Here is a 24,767-nt window from a genome sequence, read left to right on the forward strand (position 1 = left end):
TATACTTTAATTTTTAATTTTGTTCCAATTAGGGAGCGGTTTAGTGTGGTCAATCCACCTACTTGCACATCTTTGGGTTGTGGGGTGATTGTGCAAACTTCACATGGACAGTGACTCGGGGCAGGGATCGAACCTGGGTGCCGTGACGCAGCAGTTGCGGGCGTAAACTGCGGCTCCCGGTTGAAGGTTCCCTACTGGCATCCTGTGGTCAAGATACTTTTGCTGAGAGTCTTGCTGCAGCTCTTCTTCCCTGTCCAGGTTTGGGAAAGTCAGGCTTAATCAGATTCTGAGCCATCAGCAACTCTGCTGGAGCCACTCCAGTCACGAGTCTAGGGAGCCCGCTATGAGTTTCATTGGATGACAGGTGGCACCTGGCGATTCGGATGTGTCTGATTCCATTCATACATGCGAATGTGAGATTTCCTCACTCGTGAACAGGGTCCCGTTATCAGTGACCAGTGCATTAAGAATCCCAAGGGTGCTGAATGAGCACCTTAATTTCTTGATGGTGGACTTCGATGTGGAGGAGGCCATCCTATATATAATAATATAATCTTCATTATTGTCACAAATAGGCATTAACACTGCAATGAAGTTACTGGGAAAAGCCCCGGGTCGCCACGCTCCGACGCCTGTTCGGGTACAGCGGGAGAATTCAGAATATCCAATTCACCTGACAAGCATATCTTTTGGGACTTGTGGGGAAAAAACGGAGCACTTGGAGGAAACTCACACAGACATGGGGAGAATGTGCAGACTCCGTACAGATAGTGACTCAAGCCAGGAATCGAACCTGGGACCCTGGCCCTGTGAAGCTACAGTGTTAATCACTGTGCTACCGTGCCACCCTATATCTGTCAAGCCATTTAGAATGGGCGCCCAGAAGGATTAGAAACATGGACCCCATAAAAGGTCCAGCGAAGTCCTCAAGTAGCCTTACCCAGGGACGGCTTGGCCATTCTCAGGGGTGAAAAGAGATCAAAGTGGGGAGCTTCTGGTGCTCCTCACATGCCGGGCATCTTCACATGACCCACTTGATGTCCCCATCAATTCCTGGTCACCAGACAAAGCTCCATTCTGGCATCTTCATGGATTATCGTGGATGAGCAGCTGGGAGGATGACAACCGTCTCTTCACTTCTGCGAACACCTCCTCCTGTGGAGCTCCCCAGACCCACTTCTGATTTTTCCGTAACAAGATTGAAGAGATTCCAACAGAATGGCCAAATTTGGAATAAACTTCCTGTAATAATGTACGAGACCCAGAAATGATTGCAATTCCTTAGCATTTTTTGGAGTTGGGATCTCTTTTATAGCCTGAACCTTTCCTCCACCGGGTGCAAGCATTCGTTATCCACCCTATACCCAAATAAGTCAGCCTTAACTTGGAAAAATGCACTTGTCTCTCTTCAAGCAGACATTTGCCTGGAAAACCTATCTGAGAGCCTCGTCTAGATTACCCATTTGGTCCTTTCCAGTGGCCCCCGTGATGAGCACATCGTCTCCATATACCGCCACTTTGGGTAGTCCCTGGAAGATGCCTTCCATCACTCTTTGAAAAATTGTACCAGCCTAAATGACCCTGAAGGGGGAGGCGACTGTAATCGAACAGCCCCCTGTGGGTGATCTTTTTTAATTAATTTTTTTTATTTTAGAGGACCCAATTCATTTTTTTCAATTAAGGGACAATTTAGCGAGGCCAATCCACCTAGCCTGTACATCTTTGGGTTGTCGGGGCGAAACCCACGCAAACACGGGGAGAATGTGCAAACTCCACACGGACAGTGACCCAGAGCCGGGATCGAATCTGGGACCTCGGCGCCGTGAGGCAGCAGGGCTAACCCACTGCGCCACCATGCTGCCCGTCGGGTGATCTTGTCACATACATCCGCGATGCGGAATCCAGTTCTAACCCTAGATATGTATGGCTGAAAACTAGTTTGGTAAAAGCACCCTCCAGCCAATTTCCCATACAATCCCTCCACGCGAGGCATTGGATTAGGGTCCAGGCGGGGTGCCTTGTTTACAGTTAGTTTGTGATCCCCACAGAGACAAACAGACTTGTCAGGCTTCATCACCGGGACCATGGATGCGACCCACTCCGCAAATTGCACAGGACATATGACGGCCATATTTTCCAGGTGCTGCAACTCAACATCTACCTTGGTGAGCAAAGCATAAGGAACAGGCCATGCGCTGAATTACCTGGGCTGAGCCTCTGGGTCCTTGGCTCCCTTTATCTTGCCCAGGCCCTCCTGGAATATCGCTGATATTTCCCGAGGACCTCCAACAAATCTTCTGAGATTTCTAAGGCCCATCCAGAAAACCTGCTGCCAATCGAAGTAGAGTACTCATAGCCAATCGGACCCCTAGCAGTTTAGGTGTCGGCCCTTGCACCATGACCAACGGTAGCCTGACAGTTTGTTGCCCATGGGTTACAGGGGTCACGGTGGTTCTGATGATGCTCCGTGATTTCCCAGTGTGAATCACCAAACTGGCCTTTGTATTGCGCTTGTTTAGTGGTAGAATTCCTGTGCAGAGTCGGCGAAAAGTCTGCTAACCAATGATTCACCCACCCCCACCTCAGGAAACTGATTTTTTTTTCTTATAAACCAATGCCCCACAATTAAATTTTGCAGGACCCCCTGAATATTCAAAGTGGCTTGATTAAGTCACATGCTTAATATCTGTATCTTTTAATTGGTCACATGGAAAAAAAATACAGTATTACACAGATTAAGAGTTTAAGCGTATAGATAACTTGAATGTCCTTAATTTTAAATAGATTTGTATCAGTCTAAAACTCAGTTAAATAATTAATAATCTGCATATTAAGTCTGTGTTATTTCCTTGTTCCTCATTTTTCTTTCGTCTGTGTTGATTGCGTTGTCTGCCATGTGTGCTTTATGTATGTTATTCGTGATACCAAACAGCAGCTCCGCATACCTACCTATATTCAAACTGAACAAAAGTCTAATAAAAAAAATCTCCCAATCTCAATCTGAATTTTCTTTCCAGATTTGAGAATTCCAGAATTACGCTATCCTTTTGTGAAAAAGTACTTTCTGATTGCAATCTTAAATGTTCTCACTCTGACTTTAATATCGTGCACCTTTGCATTAGAATCCCTCAGCAGGGGAAACGTTTTTCTGTAATTATCCTATCAAACCCTTTTTGCACACGTCAATGAGAGCATCCCTCAACCTTCAGAACTCATGGGAATACCAATCACGTTCACACAAACTGAACTCATAATGTATCCCTTTTGAGTTCAGCATAATACAATGGGGATTAAATATCGGAAATGCAAAGAAAATGACAACATTTGTTTTCGGTTCAATATGCCTTTGCGCTTTACTTTGACAAATATGATTAACTGACAGATTTTGTCGATTTAGAACAGTGAATTATACTGAGTGAAAGATGAAACTAACACACTCAGCTAATTCACCAATCAAGTGGCAAAATGTGTTTATGCCACAACTACTGCGTATATTTTCCCGATAAGGCAGCCATTAAGATACTAATGATGTGTGACATTATGTAAATAAGTTACATTACGAGAAAAAGCTAGGTATTACAAAATTATGACCAAGGATGTAGTCTTCGAAGTGTGCTGCAGTGTTTAAAAGACTGCCTTAGATTTGTCGCTTGGCATGCAAAACTGTAATGTGTTGTGCAAATGTAAGGCAATTTAAGCAGTTGAGAAAGAACCATTTTTTTTTGTAATTAATGGAAGAAAGTGTTCAATTCCTTTTTGAATTCAAGATCTATTTTGTAACTGTAGCAAAATCTGTAAAAGTCCATGGGAGAAAGTAGAGCAAATATTTGCAAGTTGAAGTAAGCTGAACGGCAGCTGGTGAGTAACATGTCCTCTATAACCTTCTAATCTTACTGCCAGGCATATTTCTCCAAAATACCATTAAAATTCAATGGAAGTTTTTTTCCTCTAACCGTGATTAATGCTGGGTTAAGGGACCATCAAAATGCATTCATGAGTTTGTATTGCTTCCAAAATTATAGATTTCACAAGTTGGTTTTAGTACCTGATTGCATTACACAGCTCCCTGAAAAGTGTCCCTGCTTGATTTAAAAGTGGTCATTTTCTTAACAGTTGATATTGTCCTGCAAAAAAATGTACACTGCATTTTCCAGCAGAATGCCAACAGTGCTGGGAAAGAAATGTATTGACCCTTACATTGAGGAATAATTGACAGGATGTTTTTTCATCTTTGCATTTAAAGTCTGGGAAAGCAATTTTTTTCATGAGCCATTAATTACTCATCTATTCTCACATTTTTTAATAATTTCACCCTATAGATTCTCTCTGATGGAGTTGTTTGAGTAGTAAAGATATAGCCATTATAAAAAGTGAATTAATTGCGTGAATTCCATCTATAATACATTGGTTCTGTAATGCACAAGAGATTTGCCTATCAGTATTTAACTTTTCAGAATGACAAATGGGAAGCACCGACCATGAAAGTATATTGGCTCTGATGCCGTTATATTTGGTCCAACACTACAAACATTCTCAGTAATAATTTATTCACTACAAAAAGATCTATATGGTATTTAAATTGAACTTGCAGGATTCAGAACATTAGGTTTCAAAAAAAATCAAAGGGCTAATAATGGTTTAGTGATTACAACAGAAATATTCTCCCCTAGCTTGCAAGCGAGGGACACTTCAATTGCAAGGAGTTTTTAAAATCCAAAATGCATAATCCCAAAACTAAAGAGAGATGCCAGTTAAATGGGACCTAATTATTCACCATTTTGCTTTTAGGTGTCTCCTAAACCCCTGAAGACAGGGTCCCTTTATACTGCTCATCAACAGAGAAATATATGTTGGTAGCAATGGAATGAAGTACAAGTTATAGCTACATATTTCTCTGGCATAGAAATCTGCAAACTTCATACTGTGATCTGTCAGCCTGGGTCATACGTGTGCTGGATGCAATATTGGTTCAGACAACTTAATTTATTTATTTTAAAAATTAATTTAGAGTATCCAATTGTTTCTTTCCAGTTAAGGGGTAGTTTAGCGTGGCCAATCCAGCTAACCTGCACATGTTTGGGTTGTGGGGGTGAAACCCACCCAGACACAGGGAGAATGTGCAAACTCCACACAGCCAGTGACCCAGAGTCGGGATCAAACCTAGGTCCTCAGCGACGTTGGCAGCAGTGCTAACCACTGTGCCAACGTGCCACCCATGGTCCAGGCAACTTTAGACGTGCAAGGCCCCAAAATGAATCAGGTGTTAGCTGTAAGCCCCTGCAAATTTGTCCTCAATGTAAGGATCAATACATTTCTTTTCCACCAATGTTGGTATTCTGCTGGAAAATTCAGTGGGCATTTTTTTGCAGGCGATTACCAACTATTCAGAAAATTACTAATCTTAAATCAAGTAGGGTCACTTTTCAGAGAACTGTGCAATGCAATCAGGCAATAAACTAACTTGTGATATCCTTAATTTCTGAAAGCAATACAGGCTCATGGATTTATTTTGATGGCCCCTTAACCCAGCATTGTGCATGGTGAGGAGAAAAAGCAACTTCCATTGAATTTTAATGGTATTTTGGAAAAATAAGTCTGACAGTAAGATTAGAAGGCCGTGGAGGACATGTTATTCACTAGCTGTAGTTCAGCTTTATCTTGCCTAATTTCTCCCATGGACTTGTACAAATGTTGCTGCAGCGATAAAATAAATCTTGAATTTAAAAGAAGGAGCAAATTGGACTTGTTCTTATTAATTATCAAAAGAATCATGTTTTCTTCTCAACTGCTTAATTGTTAGGCTTGCTGAACATACAAGTTGTGGCCCTAGGCCAATTGTAGGAGCCCAAATGGAAATTTCATGTAAAATGGAAGGAGTTTGCACCATGTATTCTCCGGGAGGTAGTGGCATAGTGGTGATGTCACTGCACTAGTAATCCAGAAACCCATGTATAATGCTCTGGGGACCCATGTTCAAGTCCCACCAAGGCAGATGGTTGAATCAGTAAAAAATCTGGAATTAAAAGTCTAATGAAACGATTGTTGTAAAACCCCATCTGGTTCAGTAATGTCCTTCAGGGAAGGAAATCTGTCATCTTTACCTGGTCTGGCCTACATGTGACTCCAGACCCACAGCAATGTGGTTGACTCTTAAATGCCCTCAGGGATGGCCAATAAATGCTGGCGCAGCCAGCTAACGATGCCTACACCCCATAAACGAATAAAGAAAAAATAAATAAATCGACTCCTGGAGGCCACACACCAAACCGGCCAGTATATATTAATTTTTGTTAACACAGGAGAAACAGAAATGCCCCTTGGGGGCCACAGAAAATTTACAGTCTGATGCCAGTGCATTGAATGATCCTGTTGATCATCACCCCTTTCATCCCAGAACCGACCAGGCAGCTAGCGCCACACAGAAGCAGGCCAATTTCCCACCTTTCCCAGCCAGCCCATTTTGAGTACAAATTGAATTTCTCATCACATTCCTTATTAAAGTGTTTTGTAAGGAGCTAACCTTTCTTATCAGCTCCTGAAGAAATAACAGCAATCAGAAATAGGTTTTACGTGTCAACATCATGAAAGACATGTGTGATGATTTACATTTCACTAAGGTTCCAATTTTTTGCATGATTAGAGCAGCAAAATAAATGTATTTTTTTAATTGCGCTGAAATGGTACCAATCGGCACTTCCACTTGAAGCCAGGAGGATCCTAACACCATAATGCAAAACTGGACAATACACTGGTTTAAGGACCCAAATGTCATTTTGTTTTCCATTAATATCACTGTCATTCTACAGCCTCCCAATAATTCATGGGTGATACAAGTTGGGAGCGTGGCATTTTTAGTTAAATGAAAAGTTGCTGTTACGAAAGTCACAAAATTTTTTTAACACAATTTACATTTCACATATTTAACTAACATTTAACAATCCCTCCCTCAACCCAAAAACAATTCATCAATTAACTACCCCCCTTTTACCTGTTGACTGAGGCTAATCTTTTAAACGTTTGCAATTTAGTTTTCACCAATGTTAACTGTCTGCAGGCCTTTGTAGCATGTGACGGATGTCATGATATTCATATAAACATATCATGGTGCAAACACACACACACACTGATGGACAGATCAACGGACCAATCAACACACACGCAACATCACAGCCAATCACCAGTGAGAGCACACACACTATAAAACAGGGAACACCACAGTTCCCGCTCATTCCAGGAGGAGATAGCTCAGAGCTCACAGCGTGCCACTCAGACATACACCATGTGCTGAGTGCCTCTCTAAGATAGTGCAAGGGCTGGGTCCACAGGTTAACTGGTAAAGTACGAACCACAGCCAGAAGTTAACAGTTGTTGTTATCAAGAATAATAAAGCAGAGTTGTACCATCTACAACCATGTTGGTTCGTTTGTATAGCAGAACATCCAACACGACATAGTACCAGGATTGGAACCCAGCAACTGTGAGACCTACCTGCACATCTTCAGCGATCGGCCATCCTGTGCCATGGACACCATCAGCCCGCCGCAGCCGCTCCAAATCGCTGGAAACCTCGGCGTCAACTGGAAGCTGTTTAACCAGCGCTTCCAGCTCTTCCTAGAAGCCACAGACAGGGAGAATGCATCGGACACCAGGAAGATCGCCCTCCTCCTCTCCACGGCAGGGCAACATGCCATCCACATCTACAACTCCCTGGCATTCGCGGATGGCGAGGACAAGACGAAGTACAAGACGGTCCTTCTAAAACTTGAGCAACACTTCAGTGTCGAAGTGAATGAGAGCTTTGAGAGGTACCTCTTCCAGCAGCGCCTGCAGGGTAAGGATGATCCTTTTCAATCTTTTTTGACACACCTCCGTATCCTCGCACAGTCCTGCGGCTATGAAGCCACCTCCGATTCCACGATTCGGGACCAAATAGTTTTTGGGGTCACATCGGGCACCCTACGCCAGCAGCTCCTCAAAATAAAGAGCCTCACCCTAGCCACCGGCATCGAAACCTGCGTCCTCCACGAAAATGCGACCAGCCGGTACTCCCAATTCCAGGCGGCCGAATCGGCACGGCAGGGATCCCATGAGGCCAAGCGGGTCCACTCCATCGAGTTCCTCCTGGCCCGCGGCCCGGACGAGGGCGGCCATTTTGCGCGCTTTCCGTGGCCTCCCACGCTTGTACGCGCCAAAAGAGACGTCGACGCAGAGGGACGTGACACGCAGGCGCACTCCACGCAGGACCGAACTGCACATGCGCGGTGGCGCAACGAACGCCATGACGTCACGACGTGCGGCAACTGTGGATCCGCACATTTAAAGCAGCAATGTCCAGTGAAAAATCGACAATGCCTCCGCTGTGGCAAGATGGGCCACTACGCTGCCTGCTGTCGAGCAGCTCAACCTGCCAACACTCCCCAATTCCGCCAGCCTCGCAGGGACGTGCGGGCAATTCAGCCTCCATACACCGAGTCATACCCTGACGACGTACAGACAGGTGATACCGATGACCGGGAGGCCTTCCGCGTTGCGGTAATTGACAGAAATCAGATGTCCCTAAGTAGGACCCACCAGCCGATGCCAGTGCACAGAGTCAATCCAGGTGATGAATGGTATGCCACCCTAACGGTCAACCGATCACCAATCACATTCCATTTAGACACTGGTGCCTCCGCCAATCTCATTGCATGGTCAGCCTTCTACGCCTTGAAGGTCAAACCACCGATTCGGCCATCCCGCTGTCAGTTGGTCGATTACAACGGTAATGTTATCCCAGCCATGGGATCCTGCCAGCATGAGGTTGAACACAATTCATACACAGCCACACTGTCTTTTGAGATAGTTGGATCCTCGAAGGACTCCCTGCTAGGTGCAAAGGTGTGCAAGGTTCTCCACCTCGTTCAGCGGGTACACACTCTGTCTCCAGAAGGCACGTCCGATTTCCCGGATGCAGACTTTAGGGTACAGTTCCACTCGCTCCTCGCCCACAACCAGGAGGCTTTCAAGGGCATGGGCACACTGCCCTACACTTACAGAATACGGCTAAAACCGGACGCCACCCCGGTCATTCACGCACCTCGTAGAGTCCCAGCACCACTCAAGGACCGCCTCAAGCAGCAGCTGCTGGTTCTCCAGGACCAAGGAGTGCTTTCCCGGGACATGGAGCCCACGCCATGGGTCAGCTCCATGGTGTGCGTTAAAAAGCCCTCTGGCGAACTCCGGATCTGCATCGACCCGAAAGACCTGAACAATAACATCATGAGGAAACACTACCCCATACCCAAACGGGAAGAGATCACGAGTGAAATGGCCTGGGCTAAAATTTTTACAAAGCTTGATGCCTCAAAGGGATTTTGGCAGATTCAACTGGATCAGTCCAGCAGGAAGCTGTGCACCTTCAACACTCCCTTTGGCAGGTACTGCTACAATAGGATGCCATTTGGCATCATCTCGGCATCCAAGGTGTTTCATCGAATCATGGAACAGATGATGGAGGGCATCGAAGTTGTTGTGTCCCGGGAAAGCACTCCTTGGTCCTGGAGAACCAGCAGCTGCTGCTTGAGGCGGTCCTTGAGTGGTGCTGGGACTCTACGAGTCTATGTTGACGACGTCATCATCTGGTCCACCACACCACAGGAGCACATCAGTCGTCTCCAGCGCGTCTTTGCTTGGATACAAGAACACGGCCTGCGCCTCAACCGAGCCAAGTGTTCTTTTGGCCAAACTGAGCTAAAGTTTCTGGGGGACCACATATCCCGGTCAGGAGTGCGTCCGGATGCAGACAAAGTGACCGCTATTACAGCCATGCCGCAGCCGGCAGACAAGAAGACAGTGCTACGCTTTCTCGGGATGGTCAACTTCCTGGGGAAGTTCATTCCCAACCTTGCCTCCCACACAACAGCTCTTCGCCACCTGGTGAAGAAGACGATGGAGTTCCAGTGGCTGCTCGCACACCAGAAGGAATGGGAGGAGCTCAAGATCAAGCTCACCACAGCCCCGGTATTGGCGTTCTTCGACACTACTCGAGATACAAAGATCTTGACTGATGCCAGCCAGTCCGGCATTGGGGCGGTACTCCTGCAACGGGACGACACTGCATCATGGGCCCCGGTCGCCTATGCCTCGCGGGCCATGACCCCCAAAGAACAGCGATATGCGCAGATTGAGAAGGAGTGCCTGGGTTTGTTAACCGGCATGGATAAATTCCACGACGATGTGTATGGTCTCCCTCAGTTCACCGTGGAAACCGACCATCGCCCCCTGGTAGGCATCATACAAAAGGACCTTAATGAGCTGACCACTCGCCTCCAGCGCATTCTGCTCAAGCTCCGGAGGTACGACTTCCAACTGATCTACACCACGGAAAAGGACCTCATCATCGCGGATGCCCTGTCCAGAGCAGTGAGCACACCGCCCGAATCAGGGGGGTTTGTATGTCAGGTCGAAGCGCATGTGGCCTTCACATCAGCCAATCTGTCAGCTAATGATGCAAGTCTGGCCCGCATTCGCCGGGAGACTGCGGCTGACCCCCTTCTACAACGTGTGATGCGCCACATGACGGAAGGGTGGCTCAAAGGACAATGCCCACAATTCTACAATGTCCGGGACGACTTGGCCGTCATTGACGGTGTCCTCCTAAAGTTGGACCGGATTGTGATTCCACACAGCATTCACAGGCTGGTCCTCGAACAATTACACGAAGGCCATCTCGGGGTTGAAAAGTGCAGGCGGAGGGCCCGAGAAGCTGTGTACTGGCCGGGCATCAGCGACGACCTTGCCAACATGGTTATCAACTGCCCCACCTGCCAAAGATTTCAGCCGGCGCAACCCCCTGAGACGCTTCAGCCCCATGAGTTGGTAACGTCCCCCTGGGCGTTGGTGGGTGTGGACCTTTTTCATGCGCTCGGCAGGGACTACGTCATCATAATTGACTATTTTTCAAATTATCCGGAGGTCATACGCCTGCATGATTTGACATCATCAGCTGTAATCGGAGCATGCAAGGAAACCTTCGCTCGCCATGGCATTCCGCTTACCGTCATGTCGGACAATGGGCCCTGTTTTGCGAGCCAAGAATGGTCTTCTTTTGCCGCTTCGTATGATTTCACACACGTGACGTCCAGCCCTTTGCATCTCCAGTCGAATGGCAAGGCAGAAAAGGGCGTCCATATCGTGAAGCGACTCCTCTGCAAGGCTGCTGATGCCGGATCTGACTTCTGTTTAGCCCTGCTGGCCTATCGCTCGGCCCCACTGTCCACAGGCCTCTCACCAGCCCAGCTGTTGATGGGTCGCGCCCTCAGGACCACTGTACCGTCCATTCATGTTCCTAAACCCGACGATGCTCCAGTACTGCAAAGGATGCGACAGCAGTGTGCTCAGCAGAAGGTGGCACATGACACTCGGGAACTGATCTTCCTGCCTTGGCGCCTGGAGACAACGTCCGCATACATCTACCAGAGGGTGGCTGGTCGGCAACTGCCGAAGTTCTCCGCCGCGTGGCTCCCCGCTCGTTCCTGGTTCGCATGCCTGATGGCTCCATTCGCCGGCGTAATCGGCGGGCTCTTCGGCTGCTTCCGCGCTCGCTATGTGATCATGCACCGGTGCCATGCCCTCCTGTTGTCCCTGATGTCGACTTTGTGGAGCTTCCTGCCACTCTGCCTATTCCTCTCTCGCCCGTGGCCAGGCCCATTCCTCAGCCGGTGGATCCTGACCCACCCTTGAGGCGGTCAGCCCGAATTCGTCGCCCACCTACGAGGCTGGACTTATGAGCCTGTTTGCACATTGGACTCACTGAATTGTTATGCAACAATGTTAATGTGTTTCTCTTTTTGTCGTTCCAGGTGTTCTCTTTCAATATTTGATGATTACGCTTGTTTTGTTTATGGTACAACCTCGTTGCTATGTTGCACCTGACACCTTCCTATGTATATAGTTTAGCCTCATGTACATGTTGTAGATATTGCACACACATATTCAGCTGCACTCAGTACACACCACTATTTATTACCATATAGGCACATATTCTTGTGAAAAGGGGGGATGTCATGACATTCATATAAACATATCATGGTGCAAACACACACACACACACACACACTGATGGACAGATCAACGGACCAATCAACACACACGCAACATCACACCCAATCACCAGTGAGAGCACACGCACTATAAAATAGGGAACACCACAGTTCCCGCTCATTCCAGCAGTAGATAGTTCAGAGCACAGAGCTCACAGCGTGCCACTCAGACATACACCATGTGCTGAGTGCCTCTCTAAGATAGTGCAAGGGCTGGGTCCACAGGTTAACTGGTAAAGTACGAACCACAGCCAGAAGTATACAGTAGATGTTATCAAGAATAATAAAGCAGAGTTGTACCATCTACAACCGTGTTGGTTCGTTTGTATAGCGGAATACCCAACGGGAACATAAGTTACCAATGTATAGAGTTTGTTAAGAGAGTTCTCATCCTCGATACGCTTTCTGGATAAAAGCACACAAATGCGATATGGAACATTCCTTACCCCTTTGGCCCAAACAGCCTTGTTCAAATGAGTATCAACGTGGACATCTGGACCGGGCGGGATTCTCCACCCCCACGCCGAAGTGGCCGCGCCGTCGTGAACGTCGTCGAGGTTCACGACGGCGCGGAACGGCCCCGGTCCCGACCGATTCAGGCCCTGACAATGGGCCAGTATCGGGGCAGCATCATCTACCCGCGCCAGGCCTTGTCGCCCGCGTAAAAGCAGCGCCGCATAGATGGCGCAGCCGGCGCCGCATAACGGACGTCATCCGCGCATGCGTGGTTGCCGTCCTGTCCAAATCCGCCCCGCAAGAAGATGGGAAGGAAGGAGGTCCTCCTTCAGAAAGGACGGCCCGCCGATCGGTAGGCACCGATCGCGGGCCACCCCACATTCAAGGTGAAGCCCAGTGCAGGATCCCCCCTCGCCCCCCCCCCCCACAGGCCGCCCCCCCAGCGTTCACGCACCGCCCACGACTGTAGCGACCAGGTGTGGACGGCGCTGGGGGGAACCCGCCGTTTTGACCTGGCCGCTCGGCCCATCCGGGCCTCAGAATCGCGGGGGTGCCAGAGAATCGCCATTTTGGGTATCTCCGGCGATTCTCCGGTCTGCGGCCCGCGAAACTCGACCGACCCGTTCCCACCGCTTGGGAGAATCGCGGGAGGGCATCGGACCGGCGTCCCCGGATATTTCGGCGGCCCAGGCGATTCTCCCAACCGGTGTGGGAGTGGAGAATCGCGCCCCAGCTGGAGTGCCCATCTCCTTCACTGCAAATCTACAGACCTCTTTAAGAGACGGGGAGCACGTCTCTTAAAATCCACAGCATGGATGTGCTTGTGCACATTTATTGTATATTCCCTCGTAACCACCTCGTTGATGGCAGAATGGCCCTTTTTATTCTTTCCACCTTTCTTAACAGGGGCCATCGCGTCGGGGAAATGTCGGAAAGGCGGAGGGTAATTTTTTTAAATATTAATTTATAGGATGCCGACGTCATGGTTAGCCCAGCATTTATTGTCCATCATTAGCTGGTGGTGAGTTGCCTTCTTGAACAACTGCAGTCTTTGAGGTGTAGGTGCACCCAATGTGCTGTTGGGGAGGGGAAACATGGCATTGCACCACTTGCTCTTTGCAATTGTGGTCTGCAGACCAACTGATATTATGTTTGTGCTGCAATCTGGAAACAGACACGGGGGACGATATTGAGAGCAGCGATGATTTTGACTACAATAGACAAGCGCTAGTTTTGGCAATTTGCAGTAGGTCTTGCAATGAGAGATGATGCAACGCTGGAGATGCACAAGCTCCTTGTGTAATGCCCTGCTGAATAACTACAGGCATAACGATCTGGCTTAATACCCTCCTAGACTGGAAGGGTTCCTGTGACCTCTCATGCTGACTGCTTTGGGTTATCTCTTGGTCCTTGTATTGCTCATAATACTTTAAAATGTATTTCCATGAGTGAAGAAAGATGTGTGAGTCTACAATTTGATGGATCATCTCTCTCCCCTTTTGGAAAGTGGGAGACACATTTGCTACCTTTCAATCCTGATTCAATCAACTGTGCAAAATATCCACAAGAGAACTTGAGGTTTGAGGTAATTCTTTCAGAAACCAATGAAGCATGCTGTCAGAGCCAGAGGCCTCAGCAGTTTTACCAATGTGCGATAAATATTCCTGCATTTTTTTTAATAGACGCATTCCTGTCATACGAACGGAATGCTTTGCTCTTTGCGTTATTTCCCCAGGTATATTTTCCCTTGTGATCCCTCCTTGCAACCGTTATCAGTTTCCTGGCATTTGTCAGCTTATTTTTTTTATTGATTTCCTTATCCTTTTCCAGTCCTGAGCATTCAAACATTTTTTCTCTTTCTCTCTACTACATTTCGCAACTTTACCAAGAAACCAAGTTTACCCCAGCTTCTGGCTTAAACATCCTTCAACCATTCTTGTGTTGTAGCTGTGGCGGTGTGTATGGTGGTGTGTACTACCTACAGCAGCACGCCAATGCTTCTTTGTCAGCCTGACCCAAACTGATGACCTCCACCATCCAGAAGGACAAAGACTTAGTGGATTCATGGAAATAAAACTACCTCAGTGGTTCCTCCCAAGTCTCACACCAGCCTGATTTGAATACATATCACCGTTCCTTCATTGCCACAAGATCAAATCCTGGAACACCTTACCTGATGACACTGTGGAAATATCTTTACTACACGGCAGTGGTTTAAGAAGGCCAACATCCACCAACTTAAGGGTAATAAGGGATGGACAATAAATGCCAACCTTACTAAAGGTTCCCACATGCCAAGAATGTTTTTTTGGAAAGAATAATCTCACTCTTACATCCAGACCCTGATTTGGGGCGGCACAGTGGCTAGCACTGTTGCTTCAGAGCGGCAGGATCCCAGGTTCGATTTCCGGCTTGGATCGCTGTCTGTGCGGAGTCTGCACAGTCTCCCCTTATCTGCGTGCGTCTCCTCCGGGCGCTTCGGTTGTCTCCCAGAGTCCCGAAAGACATGCTTGTTAGGTGAATTGGACATTCTGAATTCTCCCTCTGTGTACCCAAACAGGTGCTGGAGTGTGGTGACTAGGGGCTTTTCACAGTAACTTCATTGCAGTGCTAATATGAGCCTACTTGTGACACTAATAAAGATTGTTAATTATTTCAGCGATACAATTTTTTTCTGCATCGCATCCTGAAACCTTTCTATTTTACCATCCTGATGTAGTCTTTTCTACCCTAAAAATCAGCTTTTTCGAAATTTAGCTGTTTAGTTGGCTTCCTTTTTTTACTACCCTCATCTCTAAAGCTGAATGTCAGAGCATTATAGCCAATACATCCAAAGTGGCGCTTTATTTCTGCTTTGCTTTTTGTTCCTTTTTCATCTGTTAACACTAAATCCAGTATTCTGTTGATTTCTTGTGGGTTTCTTGAAGTATTCTAATTGGGGTTGTTAATCAAATAATGCTCAAAAGGGCACATTTTCTCACCTTCCTTTGTGCAGCTGAGCTGTTGTCAGGTGCAGTTCACCCAAAATGCCTATATTTTCTGCGCACGCTGCAGGTGATCATAGAATTTACAATGTAGAAGGAGGCCCATCGAGTCTGCACCGGCCCTTGGAAAGAGCACCCTACCTAAGCCCACACCTCCACCCTAACCCCGTAACCCAGTAAGGTGGCACAGAAGTTAGCACTGCTGTCTCACAGCTCCAGGAGCGCCAGTTCAACTCTGGCCTCGGGGACTGTCTGTTGGGAGACTGTGAGCGGGATTCTCCGCCCCCCCCCCCTCCCCGGGTCGGAGAATCGCCGGGAGGTGGCGTGAATCCCGCCCCCGCCGGCTGCCGAATTCTCCGGCGCTGGGGATTTGGCATGCGCCAACTCGCGGCGGCCGGTTGGGGCCCTTTGGCGCCGGTTGGCATGGCCTAAGCCCCTTCCCCACCAGCCAGCGCGGCGCAAACCACCCCGGCGCCGGCCTAGCCCCTGAAGGTGCGGACTCCGCACCTTTGGGGGGGCCCGACACCGGAGTGGTTCACGCCCCTCCTCGGCGTTGGAGTTGCCCGACCTGCCGATTCCCGCAGAATCCCACCCTGTGTCTTTGTGGGTTTCCTCCGGTTGCTCCAGTTTCCTCCCACTGTCCAACAGTGATGTGCAGGTTAGGTGGATTGGCCATTCTAAATTACCCCTTAGTGTTCAAAAGGTTAGGTCAGGTTACTGGGTTTACGGGGATAGGGTGGAGGCGTGGGCTTAAGTGGGGTACTCTTTCCAAGGGCCTGTGCAGACTCAATGGGCCGAGTGGCCTCCTTGTGCACAGTAAATTCTATAAAACACGGATCCGAGGATAGGAAATGGTTTCATGTTTCAAAGAATGTTTCTGTGCTTCAAATCGTCACCAAGAAAAGTGAGGCCGGATGCTCGGAACATCCCATTCAAACTCATTGTAATGTTAACAGCGTTTTCTCTCTTTGTATTTGACTGTCGTGACCTGGAGACATCACTGAACTTATACTGTTGTGGAAACATCTGAGTTAGATGATGATCCAGTGTTTGCAATCTAATGCTTTGGCATGCAAAATAAGCTTTCACATTAGCTATGAACTATTTCTCTTTTCATCAGTCAAACTGTTAATTTCAAATATATTAGTGTGATAGGCATTCGGGTTAATCATCTCCATTTGCTTTCATCCACTTCAAACAGATCATACTTTTGTTTTTCTCTGATATTTTGTGGCTAATACAGAATTCCTTTTTTTATGTAGTTGGAAGCAGGTATACTTCTCAATCTCTTTATTTGACAGAGGCCAGTAAATCATTTCTCTAGCTTTTCTAAAGTCAAATCTGGTGTGGCTTGAGAGTGAGCTGTCTGCCTTATCTCTTCTCTCACATGCAACAGTATAACTGCTCTAAGTCACGTGAATATCGATCTATCCTTTCATTCATCTTTCACAGAGAAACAAGTCGCAATCTGGGGTTGGCACATCTCTCGAGTCAGACCATCCTTTGCTTGTCATTTTCAACTACTTCAGATCTTAACCTACTCCAGAAGCATCCTAACTGTGCTCATTCCTTCTTCACTCAAATAGGAATTAGGACTGTAGATTTATATTTCTGAGCTTTTTCTGTCACTAACGTTACATCTATTAATATTGTCACAACCCCTGGACTAGAGACAATCCCAGCCCCACTTGACACAGAGTCACAACATAGTTGAAATTAACAACTAAGTCCTAAAAAATACCTGAAGTGTTTGGTCTTTGGCTGCCCAATAATTACAGTCACCAGGTTTGTAATTTAAACATAATTAATTTTTATTACTAACAATAACTATTTAATTGCAGCAAATGCAATTGGTTAACTGTTATCTAATTCCAAATCTTGCTTCTTGAATTCACCTCAATCTCTACACACACACACAAGACAGACAAACACAGAGGGAAAAGAGGGGGGTAAAGAAAATATCACTAGAAGTGAAAAGATAAAAGTCTCTGTTTCAGATGGACATCTTCCAGTACATCTTTCTTTTCAGTCTAGGTCTTCAGTTGGGTGTTTTTGCTTTTATTCTGTAATGGTTTTCACTGTAGATTCTTCAGGTTCTCAAAACTTCTCTTCAGATTCAAAAAAACCAGGCAAAAAACCCTTTTTGGAGAAAGAGAGAGAGAGAGAGCTACTCACAGCTTCTTCTCTTGGTGGCCAGGAAAGCCCTGTTTCCTGAGTGCTCTTAAAAACCTCCTACCTAACCTAAACCAATCAGTTTCTGTCACCGGGCAGAATACAGTCTTTGGCCTATCTATTGGTCACCAACCAATCAAACCGAATTCCCCCAACCTCTCAGTTTCCAGAAAGTCTGAGTTCTTCTGTTAAAAAATCTAAATCTTCACCACAGTATATTATTTTGCAATGTTTGAGTTCCTCACTTCTTCTGCTCGCCTGAAAGCTATATGCCCATTAAATATCCATGGATCAAAAATTATAATGATTAAGTAAAAGAAATGGGAAATAAGAGAATCAACATGAGGGGTCCCTACTATATAACTTTCTCATTTACTGTCTTTCCCGCTATGTGAGGTAGGTACACTGTATTTAACATGTAAGGGGGAAAATCTTCCTTGTCTCTCTGGTAGACAATAATAAATTTATACTTTTGACATTGGAAAATTATTCTCTGAAGCTATGTAGGTTCACTAATCCAAATAGCTCCAAGTGGTTTGTGATCATTCTGCATCAGAGTTTTCTTTTCAAAACGTATCACTTAAATCTTTGCAGACCAAAGGCAATAGCTAAGAGATATTTTTCAAATGTCAGAGATCTTGAGACATAAGGCACAAGATAATATTCTTACATGAGGTATATTCCCATTCTTTCCTCCGATGCAATGGACTGTTTTAAAGCATACGCTTCTTTCTTGCATTTATCTTATTCCTAATCTTCATTCAGATGCATCAAATTGTAGAGCTACATGTTTATCAGTACAATAGTATTCTAGCACTTAGCACTGTGATAGCTCCATGCAAAGTCATGTTGTTTCATCAGTAGGAGCATCAACCTCTGACAACTTCATGGAAAACCAATAGAGATGATTGATAATTCCAAGAGTTTACTGATGTCTTCTTTGTCAGTAGAAGATGACATCTTAAACACTTCAACTTTAGCTAGTCCTGGATTTAATTCACCTCCAGAGAGTTGGCTCAAACCTGATGAGCTATATGTCCTTCTCCCTGGCCACATCATTCTATATTTCATGTCTCACTCCTTGAATTTAATTTCATACTTGTTCAATTTGGCATCATTTTGTTGGCATTTGTTTTACTAGAGCATCTGGATTTCACTTATGATATTCCTCAGCAAGGTTACAGACTAAAATCTCATTTGGTAGTGGGATCACAGCAACTATTTTATCAGATTCAACCTATTTAATGATCAATGTCAGACTTCCATCCAATTTAAGATTCCACCTCCTCTCTAAGGCTCTAGCCCAGTCAGAGGGTCAGCAGTCTTGGCAGCACTAAGGTGGTTGCTGTAACAGCTGTAGGAGGGAGGACAGGTTACTCATAGGTAAGTTGGAACTTAAAACCAGGGTCAGGCAGGCAGACCATGGCGTTCAGTGGGATAACCCATTATGTTGGCAGCCATTACTGCTAGTGATCCCTCTCTGGCCATGGACTGACCAAAAAGGAAGCTGTCCCCCAGGAGGCCTCCTAAATGTATCTGGTGATCTCCTCAAGTGGAGAGGGGCCATCCACCCACCAGTAAGATGGCTGTTTATTAGCCACTGTAAGAAGTCTTACAACACCAGGTTAAAGTCCAACAGGTTTGTTTCGAATCACTAGCTTTCGGAGCGCAGCTCCTTCCTCAGGTGAATGAAGACGTATGTTCCAGAAACATATATATCGACAAATTCAAAGATGCCAGACAATGCTTGGAATGCGAGCATTAGCAGGTGATTAAATCTTTACAGATCCAGAGATGGGGTAACCCCAGGTTAAAGACGTGTGAATTGTATCAAGCCAGGACAGTTGGTAGGATTTTGCAGGCCAGATGGTGGTGGATGAATGTAATGCGACATGAATCCCAGGTCCCGTTTGAGGCTGCTTCGTGTGCGGAATTAACCACTGAATTGACCACCTACCTTCATTTTATGAATCCTCCCAAAAGAACACGACAGGATGGGTAAAAATCCTGGAAATGGAGTCTGATCTGAAATGTCTTGGACTGTAAAAGATATGTGTGGTTGTTTGTTTCTTCCACATTGTGTTGAAAAGGTAATTAGCAGACTAATTTCTTTATCTAATACAACATAGCAAAAATCCATTATTTGCTTCAAAATCAGTGAATAGTTTTATTAGCTCATTAGTTCAGGCAATGCATTATGTATGGTGCAAAATAGGCAGTGTTTGTATTTGAGGACTTTGTTAAGTGGCTTTGAATTGATGCAAGGTGTCAATTCATTACCAGGACGGTAGAGACTCTTGTCAGTCAACACTGAACTTTCTTATTAATAAACTTGTTATGCTGCTCTTTACAAGTAAATTTACAAACAGAGGTAGATTTATGGTGAACAACTTTATATGTGAGACCTTGAGATCAACTTGAAATTGTGAAGCAACATCCACCTTCCCCTTAACTTTGAAGACATTTTAGTCCTGGCTATCAACCTGCGCAACTCGGCATTCAGGGATTCTCACTGACCACAGTTTAACTAAAATTAGATTTGTTTTTTCAGCTCATTGGCATATCAATTATTTGCACACTGGTCTTCTAAAAGTCCAATAAATTCTAAAGAGAGATCATAACTGGGACAAAAATGAAGTGTATTTTTTCACTGACGTTTCATGTTTTTTTTGTCTTTCTATCAAGGTTCAAAAGCCAAGGTTAAAAAAAGTCGGCTTTACTCACAGTAGCCCCAGAAGAGATTTTGAGGCCAATTTTAATGTGGCCACCCGTTATATTTCTTTGTTGCCACAAAGAGAAAAGCTAAGGAGGTGCCCGCACTCTGGATTTTTGTAAATCACGATGAAAGGTTTGTTAAGGGTGTTGCTCATACAATCAAGATGGTGATCTGCTCAAAGCTTATGCAAACACTCTGCTGGCGTCACCAGACATCACATGACCCATAACCAACAAAATTGTGTTCCCAGATACCCAACAGGAGATACAGGAGACCTGGCAATGCACTGATCCAAAGTACTCTCAGGATCTGGGATATCCACCCATGCACACACCCTTATGTGAACACCTTTCTGATGAGCCTCACTCCTTCCCCTATCACACAGTGGCCATATTCCTACAGTTGCCCATCTCAACTGCACCTGACATAAGCGTCTTGACCCTTGAGAGCCCCGGCAGCATCACGTGCAGGGTGAGGATTGTGTGCAGTTGACGGCATTCAAGTGGCCTGTGTTCTAACCTCATGAGAGAACAAGATGCTGCCACCCATCATGTCCTGAGCAGGATAACTGATGAGCGCTGTTACTCTCCCACCTAGCATTACTGGCAACATCTTGACACTTCTCTGTTATGGAAAGGTGAGTGTATGCCTTGTAGTTCAATGCTTGGGGGCTCAGCTCACAAAGTGTTAACTACTGGGGACCAATTAGTGGCACACTCATATGTTGCAAGACTGACCAAATTGGCACAATTGATACATCAAGAAAGGGTCAGGGATCCCTGCACTGGGTCACCATGTGGAATTTGCACATTCTCCCTGTGTTTGCATGGGTTTTGCCCCCACAGCCCAAAGATGTGCAGGTTAGGTGGATTGGCCACGCTAAATTGCCCCTTAATTGGGGAAAAATTAATTGGGTACTCTAAATTTATTTTACAAAAAGAAGTGAACTGGCTGGATTCTCCAAAAATGGGGTTATCTCTTTCTTAAAAAAGTCAAGAGCGATTCACTTACCTGTAGGGAGCTAGCAGGGCCCCGGAGTGCTTCTTGCAGCTCTGACTGCAGATACAGGCCCCCGCACTTCCAGTCAGGAGTCCGCGCATGCGCACGGCGGTGGCCTCTAGCAGCCGCGCCGTGCGCCATGGCGGACTCGGACCGCGGACTGACATCAACAATGTAGCCCCCGCCCAGGATGGCGCGCGCCTGCGGATCCGAGCCGCCCATGAGGTCCCCCATGTGCTCGATTCCCCCCGCCCCACACCAGGGCGGCCGTGGATGCCACCCGAGGTTCCCGACCAGCAATACGTGGTTAGAACCGCGGCGTCGGGATCTCGGACAGTTTTGCCAGGAGAATCGCTGGGGAGGGGGGGCTCTGTCAATGGCCCCCCAGCCGCGTAATCGATTCTCCGGGGACCAGAGAATTGCGGGAGCAGCGCCGGGCACGATTCCCGCATGAACATCGATTCTGGGAAGAATCCAGCTCAGGGTCAGGGAACCAATTCCCTCTAGCAGATGAGACACACCTGATGATGCATGTTAAGACAGCAATTTGCAGCTACCCTCAGCCTTCGATGATACCCCAATTCCCCCTGCTCTCATGGGCTGCAGATTAAAAGAGTCTCCCAGCTTGATAAGCCAGCCACCCTGACTTTATTCCCTAATAGCCTAGCCTCCATAACCAGTGGTTTTGCCCTTCCAGACCGCTCATGCCCTGAGGATGCACATTACAGCCTGAAGGTGAAGGTTAATTCTGAGTGCACTCGTCGAAGAACAAAGAAATGTACAGCACAGGAACAGGCCCTTCAGCCCTCCAAGCCCGTGCCGACCATGCTGCCCGACTAAACTACAATCTTCTACATTTCCTGGGTCCGTATCCCTCTATTCCCATCCTATTCATGTATTTGTCAAGATGCCCCTTAAATGTCACTATCGTCCCTGCTACCACCACCTCCTCCGGTAGCGAGTTCCAGGCACCCACTACCCTCTGCGTAAAAAAACTTGCCTCGTACATCTACTCTAAACCTTGTCCATCTCACCTTAAACCTATGCCCCCTAGTAATTGACCCCTCTACCCTGGGGAAAAGCCTCTGACTATCCACTCTGTCTATGCCCCTCATAATTTTTTATACCTCTATCAGGTCTCCCCTCAACCTCCTTCGTTCCAGTGAGAACAAACCGAGTTTATTCAACCGCTCCTCATAGCTAATGCCCTCCATACCAGGCAACATTCTGGTAAATCTCTTCTGCACCCTCTCTAAAGCCTCCACATCCTTCTGGTAGTGTGGCGACCAGAATTGAACATTATACTCCAAGTGTGGCCTAACTAAGGTTCTATACAGCTGCAACATGACTTGCCAATTCTTATACTCAATGCCCTGGCCAATGAAGGCAAGCATGCCGTATGCCTTCTTGACTACCTTCTCCACCTGTGTTGCCCCTTTCAATGACCTGTGGACCTGTACTCCTAGATCTCTTTGACTTTCAATACTCTTGAGGGTTCTACCATTCACTGTATATTCCCTACCTGCATTAGACCTTCCAAAATGCATTACCTCACATTTGTTTGGATTAAACTCCATCTGCCATCTCTCCGCCCAAGTCTCCAAACAATCTAAATCCTGCTGTATCCTCCGACAGTCCTCATCGCTATCCGCAATTCCACCAACCTTTGTGTCGTCTGCAAACTTACTAATCAGACCAGTTACATTTTCCTCCAAATCATTTATATATACTACAAAGAGCAAAGGTCCCAGCACTGATTCCTGTGGAACACCACTGGTCACAGCCCTCCAATGAGAAAAGCATCCTTCCATTGCTACTCTCTGCCTTCTATGGCCTAGCCAGTTCTGTATCCACCTTGCCAGCTCACCCCTGATCCCGTGTGACTTCACCTTTTGTACTAGTCTACCATGAGGGACCTTGTCAAAGGCCTTACTGAAGTCCATATAGACAACATCCACTGCCCTACCTGCATCAATCATCTTAGTGACCTTCCCGAAAAACTCTATCAAGTTAGTGAGACACGACCTCCCCTTCACAAAACCGTGCTGCCTCTCACTAATACATCCATTTGCTTCCAAATGGGAGTAGATCCTGTCTCGAAGAATTCTCTCCAGTAATTTCCCTACCACTGAAGTAAGGCTCACCGGCCTGTAGTTCCCGGGATTATCCTTGCTACCCTTCTTAAACAGAGGAACAACATTGGCTATTCTCCAGTCCTCCGGGACATCCCCTGAAGACAGCGAGGATCCAAAGATTTCTGTCAAGGCCTCAGCAATTTCCTCTCCAGCCTCCTTCAGTATTCTGGGGTAGATCCCATCAGGCCCTGGGGACTTATCTACTTTAATATTTTTTAAGACACCTAACACCTCGTCTTTTTGGATCTCAATGTGACCCAGGCTATCTACACACCCTTCTCCAGACTCAACATCTACCAATTTCTTCTCTTTGGTGAATACTGATGCAAAGTATTCATTTAGTACCTCGCCCATTTCCTCTGGCTCCACACATAGATTCCCTTGCCTATCCTTCAGTGGGCCAACCCTTTCCCTGGCTACCCTCTTGCTTTTTATGTACGTGTAAAAAGCCTTGGGATTGTCCTTAACCCTATTTGCCAATGACTTTTCATGACCCCTTCTAGCCCTCCTGACTCCTTGCTTAAGTTCCTTCCTACTTTCCTTATATTCCACGCAGGCTTCGTCTGTTCCCAGCCTTTTAGCCCTGACAAATGCCTCCTTTTTCTTTTTGACGAGGCCTACAATATCTCACGTCATCCAAGGTTCCCGAAAATTGCCGTATTTATCCTTCTTCCTCACAGGAACATGCCGGTCCTGAATTCCTTTCAACTGCCACTTGAAAGCCTCCCACATGCCAGATGTTGATTTGCCCTCAAACATCCGCCCCCAATCTATGTTCTTCAGTTCCCGCCTAATATTGTTAAAATTAGCCTTCCCCCAATTTAGCACATTCATCCTAGGACCACTCTTATCCTTGTCCACCAGTACTTTAAAACTCACTGAATTGTGGTCACTGTTACCGAAATGCTCCCCTACTGAAACATCTACCACCTGGCCGGGCTCATTCCCCAATACCAGGTCCAGTACCGCCCCTTCCCTAGTTGGACTGTCTACATATTGTTTTAAGAAGCCCTCCTGGATGCTCCTTACAAACTCCGCCCCGTCTAAGCCTCTGGCACTAAGTGGGTCCCAGTCAATATTGGGGAAGTTGAAGTCTCCCATCACCACAACCCTGTTGTTTTTACTCTTTTCCAAAATCTGTCTACCTATCTGCTCCTCTATCTCCCGCTGGCTGTTGGGAGGCCTGTAGTAAACCCCCAACATTGTGACTGCACCCTTCTTATTC

At 46.6% G+C, this 24,767-nt stretch overlaps 2 protein-coding genes and 1 pseudogene across 9 annotated transcripts in view; 2 read left to right on the top strand and 1 right to left on the bottom strand.

Annotated features, from left to right (window-relative positions):
• Positions 1-24,767, top strand: part of LOC140388492 (nck-associated protein 5-like) — a 1,019,364-nt gene that overhangs the window by 965,858 nt on the left and 28,739 nt on the right. The gene's annotated exons all lie outside the window — the stretch shown is intronic.
• Positions 7,025-13,449, bottom strand: LOC140388527 (large ribosomal subunit protein eL31-like; annotated as a pseudogene).
• cd59a (CD59 molecule (CD59 blood group) a) overlaps positions 20,406-24,767 on the top strand; it is a 96,214-nt gene continuing 91,852 nt past the window's right edge. Inside the window, exon 1 of the mRNA XM_072472875.1 lies at positions 20,406-20,540. The gene's annotated coding sequence lies outside the window, so the exon portion shown is untranslated. The remainder of the gene's footprint in view (positions 20,541-24,767) is intronic.

The sequence above is a fragment of the Scyliorhinus torazame genome, chromosome 2 (assembly GCF_047496885.1).
Source record: "Scyliorhinus torazame isolate Kashiwa2021f chromosome 2, sScyTor2.1, whole genome shotgun sequence".
In the NCBI taxonomy this organism is placed as follows: Eukaryota; Metazoa; Chordata; class Chondrichthyes; order Carcharhiniformes; family Scyliorhinidae; genus Scyliorhinus; species Scyliorhinus torazame.